General features: G+C 37.8%; 1 pseudogene; it reads left to right on the forward strand.

The window, feature by feature from the left end:
• The first annotated feature begins 9,263 nt into the window (after nucleotides 1-9,263).
• On the forward strand, nucleotides 9,264-9,808 carry LOC110129121 (protein FAM209-like; annotated as a pseudogene).
• The last annotated feature ends 205 nt before the right edge of the window (nucleotides 9,809-10,013 follow it).

Raw genomic sequence — 10,013 nt, forward strand, 5'->3', positions numbered from 1 at the left:
ATACACAGTCCTGTCCAACTCTTTCTGACTGCAGCACACCAGGCTTCCCTGTCCATCACTAACTCCCAGAGCTTGCTCAAACTCTTGTCCATCAAGTCAGTGATGCCATCCAACCATCTCATCCTCTGTTGTCCCCTTCTCCTCCTGCCTTCAATCTTTCCCAGCATCAGGGTCTTTTCCAGTGAGTCAGTTCTTCGCATCAGGTGGCCAAAGTATTGGGAGTTTCAGTTTCAGCATCAGTCCTTCCAATGAATATTCAGGACTGATTTCCTTTAGGATTGACTGGTTTGATCTCCTTGCAGTCCAAGGGACTCTCAAGAGTCTTCTCCAACACCACAGTTCAAAAGCATCAATTCTTTGGCACTCAGCTTTCTTTATAGTCCAGCTCTCACATCTATACATGACTACTGGAAAAACCATAGCTTTGACTAGATTGGCAAAGTAATGTCTCTGCTTTTTAATATGCTGCCAAGATTGGTCATAGTTTTTTTTCTTGCAAGGAGCAAGCATCTTTTAATTTCATGGCTGTAGTCATCATCTGTAGTGATTTTGGAGCCCCCAAAAATAAAGTCTCTCACTGTTCACTGTCTCAGTGTTTAAACTCTGTTAGTATTTTAGAACTCTAGCATTTCTTTTTGATTCTTTCTTAGAATTTCTATCTCTCTGCTTGCATTGCCCATCTGTTCTTGCATACTGTATAGTTTATTTTTAGAGCTGTCAGCATCTCAATCATGACTGTTTTAAATTCCAAGTCTGCTAATTCCAACATCCCTGCTATATCTGCTTGTGATGTTTGGTCTTTCTTTAAACTGTTTTTTTGTTTTTTGCTTTTTAGTGTGTCTTCTATTTTTTTTTCCCTTGATAGCCAGACAGGATGTGGTGGGTTAAAGGAACTGCTGTAAATAGGTCTTTAGTAATGGAGAAAAGAATGGCAACCCACTCCAGTGTTCTGGCCTAGAGAATTCCATGGACTGTATAGTCCATGGGGTCGCAGAGAGTTGGACACAATTGAGTAACTTTCACTTTCACAATGTGATGATAAGGTGTTGGGGATGGAGAAAGTGAAAGTTGCTCAGTCGTGTCCGACTCTTCGCCATCCCTGGACTGTATAGGTCATGGAATTCTCCAGGCCGGAATATTGGAGTGGGTAGCCTTTCCCTTCTCCAGGGGATCTTCCCAACCCAGGGATGGAACCCAGGTCTCCTGCATTGTAGGTGGATTCTTTACCATCTGAGCATAAGGGAAGCCAAGAATACTGGAGTGGGTAGACTATCCCTTCTCCAGGGGATCTTTCCAACCCAGGAATTGAACCTGGGTCTCCTGCATTGCAGGCAGATTCTTTGCCTACTGAGCTATTAAGGAAGCTTGGGAACGGAGAAGTATTCTATAATCCTATTAGTACGTCTCACTTTTCAGTGAACCTGTACCATGGACGGTGAACTTCACATGAACTTCTTAGCTCCCATCATTGCCCCTCCTTGAGTGGGACAGAATGGGTAGAGTGGGACAGAATGGGTAGAGTGGGCTAGAATTTAGTATTTCCCACTCCCTTGCAGATGCTCTGATAAAATCCCTGGAGGCTAGGCTCTGGTTAAGTATTTTCTCCTGAGGGCAGGCTTTATTGAGAAGAACAGAATGCTCTGCCATATTTCAAAATGGTTCCTTTCCTCCTCTTCCTGCCGGAAGCACTGGAGGTGAAATTCATAAAAGTGTTGGGGTGCTTCATAGCTGGTTCCCCTGCAGTTTGTATTTGTTGGGCTTGTTCATACTGATCCTCAAGAAATTCATCATAGTTCAGATTTCCCTGCCTCAGTATTGCTTCCTATAGTGGTCTGTGCTTATGAGTTTCTGCTTCAGTAAGTTGCAATTCTCTTTATTTGCCTGTTCTCTTCATTTTTCTGGGCAATAGTTGGCCCTGTAACATCACTTCTCTGACAGATATAAGAGGAGCTGTTGATTTTTCAGTTTGTTCAACTGTTTCTTTGTTTTTAGGATGCAGTGGTGACTTCCAGCTTCTTCCATGCCTGACCAGAAACAAGAAGTCTCCAAACTATGCATTCTATATTCAATAATTCTACCATCCTTGTCTAATTTTCTATTTTAACCCATTCCTTGAAATATTTTATACCAAAGAATGCATTTTCACTTGATTCTTATTTTGGTCAAAACAACTTATTTTGTATTTACACCTACATTTTTTTTCTCTTATGCTTTCAATTCTTTCTTTTATGTGTTTAATAAATAGGTATTTATACGGTCTCTCAGATTGTCCTTTTGTTGCTTCAAATTCTGAGCAGGCGCCAAAAAGAAAAAAAACAGGCTAAGCATTGTCAAGCATGTGTGATGATTGCAATATTTCATTGCATGTTTTGTATTTTTAAAAATTATCTTATGTTAAATGAGGCTTATTTCTTCCTGTGAGAATCCCTTGTCACTTTGGTCATGAGAATATCCCTCCAGAGTGGTTTTGCATTTACTTGTATCAGGTATCTTAGATGACCCCTGACTCAGAATCAAATATGTCAATTTCTTGGGTGCCCAGAACATATAAGTACTACCTGTTTCCATCTAACCCCACCCTTCAAATAAGAATGGGACAAAGTTCTAAATTCTAATGGAAAGTTTTTACTTTCCTCAATTCAGACCAATAAAATCACTTGTTATCTCTTGTTGCCAGTTGATGGGTTTTAACACTGTTTCCAATTTTAAAGTATGGCCTTTGCAGGTCTCATCTTTATGCAGAGATCTTAGTTCCAACTCCCTCTTTTTTCCCAAGGTCCTGAATCCTATGTCTACATAGTTTTTATACCTAACTAACTTCAAATTTATTATCTAATAAGCAACTAATACTTTCCTCTCAGTTCTCTTTTCCTGGACAGACCTTGAGTAGTGCTAACTAATTTGCTTACATCTTTAGCTTTCTGTTCTCCTCTGCCTATACTTTTCTCCTCCTTCCCCTGTTTCTCCTCCTCTTTTTCTTTTTCTCTCCCTCCTTCTCCTTTGCAAAGGACATTTTATTCTTATTTCTTATAAACTCTGCTGTAAAGTTTTAAAATTATATCCAAAATTTTTTTAAAAAATTGTAGTTTATATTTTCCATATTAAATCTAATGACCATATTGACAATATCAGAAGTCTCATTTTAAATTACGTGCAATTTTCAAGATCTAGATTGGGTTTTACTTTATTACTATCATAGAATGTTTGCACTGAAAAGAAATTAAAATATGATCTAGTTTCAGAAATCCAAAATTATAATATCTCTAGGGATCACATAGGTAATATAAATTTATGAAATGGCAGGATATAAGACAATAACCAGTGCTAAGGTCTTGTTGTTGACCTGGAGAGTGTATATTTTAAAATATGTAACACTATACTAGCCAAACAAAACAGTTCCACAGAATACTTGTATCAATCTCTTATTCTATACAAACCCCCTCATTCTATATATGATGAAATTGAGAACAGAAAAAGTCTTACCCAATTAGCACAGCTGGTCACTTGAGTCCCCTTTCCGACAATCATGACTACTGTAAACTTATAAAACAACTAGAAAACCATACAAACTTTACAATAAAATGTAACATTATTTGGTAGACAACAATATGCTATAAGAATCTAGAATAGCAACATAAAATGTTAGTTTTCAGTATTACCATCCTGTTTTTAAATCTTGAGCATGAAAATCCTTTCAGTTGCACCATAGTATTTTTTTTTTCTTGTCAAAGTATCACAATTAGCTTGGCTTAGAATGTAAATGAAGCTTAGAAAATGTGACTGTGAGGGAATGTTCCTCTCCCCAACACAAGTATGATCTAGAAGGCTGTATTTAATTATTTTTGCCAACTAAAGCCTGGTATAAAACAAAGCATTTATTTAATCCTGCCTTCTGAGACACAGGCTGTGCTCTGCAGCCCAGATGGAGGAAGATGTATCTAGAGGGGACAGAACATTACTCAGATATTATCCGCTGCTTTTCCTACAGCATATTGCCACCTTTGATCAAATACCTCATTAGAAGAGCACCAAGGAGCCCAGACAACGTTTAGAAAGATTTTTTTTTCTCCATGAATGCAAACATTGCACACAGGGATTTTTCCAAGGAAAAATAATTCATTGCTTATGCTTGACTCTTTGCAACTACAACAGTTTTTCATTTATGATCTCATTTATTCCCCAGAAAAATTTTGTGAGCATCAAATCATTATGGTCCCATTTTTTATTGCAAGACAATGAAACCCAGGTAGATAGAATAAGTAATTTTTATCAATTCACATAACCAGGACATGTAGAACCAAGACTCTACCTCAGGTGTTGTGGTTACAAATCAAGCTTTTTTTTTTATTCATATATGCTACCAATCCTGATATCAGTTTACCTGGTAGGCAAGATAAATATTTAAACTTACTGTGTTATCCTTGTTAAAATGAATGTTTCCTCTCATCTGTACTAATAATAGTTTGGCAAATGTGTTCACTTGATTTACAAATTATTTTGATTTTATTGTGTCTACTACATTGTTAAACCATAATCCAGATAGCTGGTTTATTTTGTTCAATTTTTAAAAATTTTTGGAGAAGACAATTTCTGGTGCTTCTTTCTGTTAAAGAAAATAAAGCAAAACATAAAATCTTTAAATGAAGAAAACAGCAAGTGAGTTGCCAGTTGAAGATTAGTCCAGTGTTGACATAAGAAAATTAGAAGAATCAGTTCAGTCAGGTCAGTTGCTCAGTCGTGTCTGACTCTTTGCAACCCTATGGACTGCAGCATGACAGGCCTCCCTGTCCATCACCAACTCCCAGAGCTTACTCAAACTCATGTCCATTGAGTCGGTGATGCCATCCAACCATCTCATCTTCTGTTGTCCCCTTCTCTTATCTTCAATCTTTCCCAGCATTTGGCTCTTTTCAAATGAGTCAGTTCTCTGCATCAGGTGGCCAAAGTATTGGAGTTTCAGCTTCAATATCAGTCCTTCCAATGAATACTCAGGACTGATTTCCTTTAGGATGGACTGGTTGGATTTCCTTGCAGTCCAAGGTACTCTCAAGAGTCTTCTCCAACACCACAGTTCAAAGGCATCAGTTCTTCAGTGCTCAGCCTTCTTTATGGTCCAACTCTCACATCCATACATGACTACTGAAAAAACCATAGCTTTGACTAGATGGACCTTTGCTGGAAAAGTAATGTCTCTGATTTTTAATGTGCTATCAAGGTTGGTCATAGCTTTTCTTCCAAGGAGCAAGAAAAATAGAAAGAAAAAAAAAAACTATGAGAGTAAAATTTCCCATGGTAAGTGTCAGATTAAAAAACTGTAAGGCTCAAGAGTGAGGTGATATATGTATAATTATGGCTGATTTGCATGCTGTATGGCAGAAACGATGACAACTTTGTAAAGCAATATTCCTCTAATTAAAATAATAAAATAAAAAAAGTGACTATAAGAAACTACATATTGGTAAGAAGTGAGAACTTACACTAAGAGCTTCACAAAGTCACAATATTAAAATTCAATCAAATTTACTTCCACCAAACAACTTCCCTAACTGGTATGAATTAATGCTGATCACATTTTTATTTCTGATTCTTCAACAATTCCAACTCTAAAATTAATTATATGATAGACTATTTTGCATTTAAGACTGTCATCAAGAAAGAGCGTCAGAATAAGAGGAGGGAAGTACCATTTACAGATGACGTGAGGTCAGTTTATCATCAAAAAGTAATATTTCTAGTTAGCTCTGAACTACATATGTGTGTGTGTGTGTGTGTGTGTGTGTGTGTGTGTGTGTGTGTATACTATCTATACATACATTTGGATTTCATTTAGATTCCACTGGATTCCATTAGATTCATACACTTATACATACATGCATTTATATTTACATACACATTTATATTATGTACATCCATGTATCTGTATATAGACATATTTGGATTCCATTTTTATGAGCATATAAAGGAGTTTTAGACAACTGGTATGCAAATATGCCTTTAAGCATGTGTGTTTGTGTGTGTATATATATACTTTTCCCTATAGATGATAATTTTCTAAAGGTTGAGGACCACATTCTTTTTTATCTACACACACACACACACACACACACACACGTGCACATACATCCTATCCCGCCCTGTAGTATATTTTGCTTAAAGTGACTGTAGAAAGTAAATATTTCAATAACCTACAGCATAATAGGAAACCATCATAAAAACATGAAGAGAGGTATGATGAGGTAAAAAAAAAAATATATATATATATATATGTATATAACAAAAAAACTTTTTAGTGCTGGCCATTTCATTATGCTGTCACGCAGGCACAAGAGCAAATAAAGTCAGAATGAAGCTTGTAACAAAGTAATTTGGTAACCAGAGCATGAAAAGGGTATGTAGATACAGTGACAGGGAAAAGGACTTGGAAATTAAAAAAACAGCGGCAGTAGACTTTATGTTTTGGATGTGTGGAAATGAGCGGGAAATGATCCTCACACTGCATCCTTGATTTCAGGAGAAATGACTATTGCTTTTCCAGAGATAAACACATAAGACTTACAGAAAAGCTTAGTTCTATTTTCACACCATTGACTTTAAACAGAAGAACTGAAATAATTGATAGGTTTGAAACTACATTTTTTTTTCCTATAAAATCACACATACATTCATACACACATGTGAAAATTGAAAGAAAATCAGTGAAACCAGTTATGATAAACAGTCTTAAAGTGGAGGTGTTTCACTTCATTTTTATGGGTCAGCCAAAAAGTTCATTCAGGTTTTTCCATAGCATCTTATGGAAAAATCTGAATGAACTTTTTGATCAATCCAATATATTCAGTTATTAAATATGAATTTCTTGAATACTCATTTATCAAGCACCGTCCTAAGCACCAAGATGTCAAGTGAATAATATACATTCCCTGTTCTCAAGGGATTCTAAAGGATTCTGATCAGAAAACAGCCAAATTCTCTGTTTTCTCTATTCATGGTTTATATATTTAGATATAATAGACATAATTAACTGCTTGCATAGGAAGATAATTAGTGGTAAGTACTTTAATAAGGCACAGAAAAGTCCTGCTTAATGGGAGGACTCACTAGTAATTGGGCTTGATATGTTAGGTTCAAGACAATTTTATACAGGCAAAGTGGGATATAATGACTTCAATGGCAGGAACTGGACTGTTAATTTCTTGACAGGAGCACAATAAAAGAACACCATTGTAAAATCAAGGGTTTGCCTCATAACCCTTGATGCTAGGAACATAGGGGAAAAAGCGAATACTAGGCCTTCAAGCCTAGACTGAAACTGTGTCATCATTTGCTTAAGCATAAATTAAAGTGGCAGTTCCACTTTCTCAGCTTTCAGAGAGTCTTTATGTGGCTTTGCAGTAATAATACATTTTCTACACTCCGAGAAGAAGCAATGTAATATGAATTCCCCTTTGCAATGTATTGTTTTAAATTACATTGACTAGTAAGCTGTCAGTTCAGTTTCCTATTTGTGGGAAACTGGTAGATACTATTTTCTTCAGTAGTTTACACTGACAGACTTGAATGTATTCTTGTGATTCCTGAGTGGCCCAATGATATCAGGCAAGCCTTCTGCTAAATGAAGAATACAAATGATGAGTGCAAACTTGCTACACACAAAATGATTTGGAGGATAATTTCTTCTTGAAGATGAGAATATGTTCTGGCGAAGTAGAGATATAACTGTATTTTCTTCATTAGGCTCATATCCTGTTGCTATTACCTAAATATGAAACATTAGAATATTAATAATTTTATACTTCAGTGATATAAAATATAAAGATGGTAGAGAACCAGTAAGCATTCCAAATCCAAGCCAAATTTCCAGGAGCATATATGAGAATTATTTGTCACTAGATATTTATTCAAATGTAGAAGCAATGACAGACTTTATTTTCCTGGGCTCCAAAATCACTGCTGATGGTGACTGCAGTCATGAAATTAAAAGACACTTACTTCTTGGAAAAGCTATGACAAAAATAGACAGCGTATTAAAAAGCAGAAAAAGTGCTTTGCCAACAAAGGTCCCATATTGTCAGGAAGCATTTAACAGGAGGCTTCCTGTGTGCTGTTTTGGATCTGTCAGGAATCCTCTATTCCTTATTAATTCCTGGGGCAAGCCTTTCCCGGGGCTGAGGAATCCAGGCATCTCCTTCGTTAGTTTTTCAATACGGTGATAAGTACCCTCTTCCTTCTTATGAACCATAAGGTAAAAGTGATTGTTTACAACTCTCTCTCTTTAATATGGATCGCCTTGTGTTTTGTAAGTCTGGAATTTTAATCTTTATCTTTGCTGAGAATAACTACCTTGTAAGACAGTATATATGCCCACACCATGCTGATTAAAACACCTTTGCTCCATCAGAGCTTGGGTCCCGTGTGTCTGTCTGTCTGTCTCTCTATTTCTGGCTGATTCCCTGGAGTGTGAAAGCCAGCTGCATAACCCAGGGAATATTAGCCTCTTTCCTTCTTTCACTCTCTCATCGTTGACTCCAGACCACCAGGTTCTGGTCCAATAAAGGACCAACACCATATAGTCAAAACTATGGTTTTTCCAGTAGTCATGTATGGATGTGAGAGTTGGACCATAAAGAAAGCTGAGCACTGAAGAATTGATGCTTTTGAACTGTGGTGTTGGAGAAAACTCTTGAGAGTCCCTTGGAGAGCAAGGAGATCCAACCAGTCCATCCTAAAGGAAATCAGTCCTGAATATTCATTGGAAGGACTGATGCTGAAGCTCCAGTACTTTGGCCACCTGATGCAAAGAACTGACTCACTGGAAAAGACCCTGATGCTGAGAAAGATTGAGGGCAGGAGGAGAAGGGGGAAACAGAGGATGAGATGGTTGGATGGCATCACTGACTCTATGGACATGAGTTTGAGCAAGCTCTAGGAAATGGTGAAGGATAGGGAAGCCTACCATGCTGCTGTCCATCAGGTCATAAAGAGTCGGACATGACTGAGCCACTGAACGGCAACAATTTAATTTACTTAAATGTGACTTTTTCCATCAATCACTGGAAATGTTGCAATTGCCCTTTAAGCCCTACTCCCAGTTGACCCCAGCAGGCCTCCTTATCCTCTGCTCTGAAGTCATCACAATGGCCACATGGGTTCTGGCCAGGGCAGGACCCTCTGTGACATCACCAAGGACCTAGCCCTGCCTGGTCCTCAGTCTCCATGTGTGAGGGCAGACCAGCCCAACACGAGACACTTCATGTCAGCTCACCATGCGGTCTGTAATATGGTTCTTTTTCTGGCCTACGTGTGTCTCATTTTTGTGTGCCTATGTGTTTTATGCTCTGAGAGATGAGGCAGTAGATCTCCCAGGGAAGATGCCCAGAGGAAGGCACTTTTGAATTAGCCAGAATCAACCAGAGCATGCCCAAGGCTGGCTTGGGGGCAAGTCGTACTGGCTTTTTCTCCTCCTCCTGCTGTTCATGATACTGAAGTTTCCAGGAGACAGTGACAAGAGTAAGGTGCACACTCTTCGTGCCCATTGGGGCTGTTCATTTGGCTCTCCAGGAAAGAAAAAGAAAAAGGCTTCCCCTGACAAAGACTATATGTTTGGTACCTTAAACTGGCTTGAGAGGGACCTTGTGAACTTTGTGTCCAGGGTGTGGAATCTGAAACTTGCCGCGGTAACCTGTGGTAACTGAAATGTCCCAATCTTGAGGTTCCTGCAGACGCACACAATAACATTACAATATATGAGGTATGGGGCAAGGAAGACCCGGAGCAAGTAGATTCGTGTGTCGAAGCAGAAGAGACATAGTTGAGTGTTGACAAACTGTATCTGAAGTAATAAAACTATTCTGAAGCAAAAGAAAAGAAACTTCTGATATTTTTTTTATTTTTTTTTCCATATATTTTTATTAGTTGGAGGCTAATTACTTTACATCATTACAGTAGTTTTTGTCATACATTGAAATGAATTAGCCATGGATTTACATGTATTCCCCATCCCAGTCCCCCCTCCC

Source organism: Odocoileus virginianus, unplaced genomic scaffold (genome assembly GCF_023699985.2).
Source record: "Odocoileus virginianus isolate 20LAN1187 ecotype Illinois unplaced genomic scaffold, Ovbor_1.2 Unplaced_Scaffold_1, whole genome shotgun sequence".
Taxonomy (NCBI): Eukaryota; Metazoa; Chordata; class Mammalia; order Artiodactyla; family Cervidae; genus Odocoileus; species Odocoileus virginianus.